Raw genomic sequence first — 2,864 nt, 5'->3', positions numbered from 1 at the left:
TCACACTCTTCCTTTTGGAGGGAGCTGGGATGAGCACAGTTGTCAGAAGAGGCCATGCAGGAGTGCACTATTCATTATTTTTAACTTTCCCATCCGATCAGCGAAGTTAAGCAACGTTGGGTCTGGTTAGTACTTGGATGGGTGACCGCCTGGGAACACCAGATGCTGTTGGCATCCCTACGTGTCAAGTGGGGTTGGTGGAGGATTAGTGCCCCTCCCTGTAAAACAATTAACTCTAAGCCCTTGACCACCCCGTTTGGGATACATGGCGTCTGGCAATGAATGAATGAAAAAGTGTTCTTGTATTAAATAAAGTGGTTGTAAACATGCACATAGGGCTTTTCTTTAGTTATATAAGGAAATGGGGGGTCCAGCTCCAGTAACTGACTTCGGGGTATCTTGTACTGAGAAAAAATGGAGCAACAGTGATGCCTGCCAAAAGGAAATGAATAAGTTACTGGTTTGCTTCATTGCCGGCTCTCTCCACCCTCTTTCAAGAGTTGAGGATCCTAACTTTCAAGCCCTTCTAAACAAGGCCCAGCCCTGCTACAGTATTCCAAGCCGCAAGGAGCTCAGCAGCAAGCTTCTTCCCTCTCAAACTCAAAAAATACAAGAACATCTCAATGATAGAGATAGAGAGATCTCAATGACAAATTTCATTCTGTTGGGTATCTTTGTGTTACAGTTGATCTTTGGACAAACAGACAGATGCATTCGTACACTGGGATCACATGTCACTTCATTGAAAACTTCCAGCTCCAGTCAACAATGTTAGCTTGCAGGAGATTCAAAGGGTCCCACACTGCAGAAAAGATTCATGCCACATTCACTGAAATCATCACTAGCTTTAACCTAGAAAAGAAGATTCTGACAATTGTACCGACAGTGCCAGCAATATGCTTAAAGCATTAGTGACACTTCCCGGTATGGACGATCCAGACACTAATCAAGACAGTGAAAGTGAAGAGGAAGATGATGCCTTTGACATTCCTGATAACAATGAGAAGTTCCTGGAGCTCTTGCCAGAGCATGTCAGATGTTTTGTTCATAATTTACAAAATACTGTGAACGATGGGCTCGAGGAAGCAGGACCTGTATCAGGAGTCACTGGAAAAGCCTCACGTCTAGTATCACACATTTGTCATTCTGCACTGGCATCTGACATTCTTGAAGATGCATGCAGACCTCAGGCCAAAAATGCAACCCGATGGAACATCAGTAACAATATGCTTTGCTCCCTTCTGAACACTGATGCAGTCAAGCTTGATCAGTTAGATTGTCCAGTAAAGCTAACCAAATATGAACTTAATCTCATCAAGGAAATAACAGACATTTTGACACCATTTGGAGTAGCAACTCTAGAGTGTCCGGGAGAGAATGTTGAAACGTCAAGCAAAGTAATTCCGTGTATTCGTGGACTGAAAGCCGAGCTTGAACAACTATCACAGACATACATGTCAAAGACGATTACTACTCTCAAAAGCTCAATCAAGAGAAGGTTGAAAATCTATGATGACATGGAGATGTTTCAGCTGGCTTCACTCCTAGATCCAGGCTTTAAGGTGGACTGGTGCTCACCAGAAGTCAAGGTCATGAAATCTCTACTGAGGTCTAAAGTAGATGAAATTATGCCCAATGAAGAGAAGTGTTCCCTTCAGGAAAATAAGGACGCCCCACCAAAGAAGAAGTGCAAGCTGTTCAGATTTATGATACCATCAGCATCAACGAGCTCTTTCCTATCTACATCAACATCATCAAAGGTAGAATCCTACCTGAGTCAGCCAACAACAGATGATGACAGTGATCCCCTTCTCTTCTGGCAACAGAGCCAGTCAACAGTACGGTACCTGAACTAACGATACTGGCTCTCCAATATCTGTGTACCGGTATCCCGCATCATCAGCTCCAGCTGAGAGATTTTGCTCTATTGCTGGGAAAGTCTTTCATCCTGAGCGATGCAGAATGACAGATGTTCGCTTTGAGGAGTTGATGTTTATCAAGCGCAACCAATGTGTAACTGAGAAGTAATGTACCATAGCTTACATCAAATCTAGCCTACAAGAAAGCAAGTGTATAATCATACTTTTCAGTTCTATATTTATCTTGCACAAAGCAATTCTTTGTTTTCATTTTTGTTGTGCCCAACAAATTACAATACTTACGGAAGACTTGAGCGACCATGATTTGAAATGAATTTATAGAAGTAACTCACTTGATGTAGTGCTGCCTACTGCTTCCTTAGCCTTTATCATTCGTTTTCTGTGCCTGCCCTCCTCTCTTCCTATTTCTTCCATCTTTCCTGTCACTTCTTATTGCTTTTCTTTCCTTTACAGGTGGCTTTACATGAGTGACAAGCCAAATAGTTTCCTGTAAGCCAAGAAACCATTTACAATGGTGGGTGGTAACCATATAACCAAACCATACGTGCTCCCTACGTGTCAACAAGTGGGTTGGTGGAGGGTTAGTGCCCCTCCGTTTTCGTTTTTAAAGGCTCCAACATGCTTGCATGTGTCGGCCTTGGTCACCTAATGGCGGCTCTCCATGCTGCACGATCCATTGCAGCCTCCCTGTTCAGTCCCATAACCCTAAGGTCACACTTAATGACCTCGTCCCATGTCTTTCTCGGTCTACCCCTCATAACCCCACCCCCAATATTAACACTTCTCACCTTCCTCACCCAACTATCATCCCCCATCCTCTCCACATGTCCAAACCACCTCAATCTACCTCTCCTCATCACAACACCAATACACTCCAGTCCCATCCTACCTCTCAACTCTTCCATTGTAAACCCAGCCCCTCCAGGCCTTGGACGCAGGGACGCACTGCACATCCACCTAATCATTGTCATTTCTGTACGTCTG

At 44.0% G+C, this 2,864-nt stretch overlaps 1 pseudogene; it reads left to right on the top strand.

Moving 5' to 3' along the window:
• Positions 1 to 361: 361 nt before the first annotated feature.
• Positions 362 to 1,856, top strand: LOC145405362 (E3 SUMO-protein ligase ZBED1-like; annotated as a pseudogene).
• The last annotated feature ends 1,008 nt before the right edge of the window (positions 1,857 to 2,864 follow it).

Source organism: Coenobita brevimanus, chromosome 66 (assembly GCF_032717465.1).
Source record: "Coenobita brevimanus isolate Jiangsu-jjx chromosome 66, ASM3271746v2, whole genome shotgun sequence".
Lineage (NCBI taxonomy): Eukaryota > Metazoa > Arthropoda > Malacostraca > Decapoda > Coenobitidae > Coenobita > Coenobita brevimanus.
Note: the sequence above shows the minus strand (reverse complement) of the source record. Positions and strands in the feature narration are given on the sequence as shown.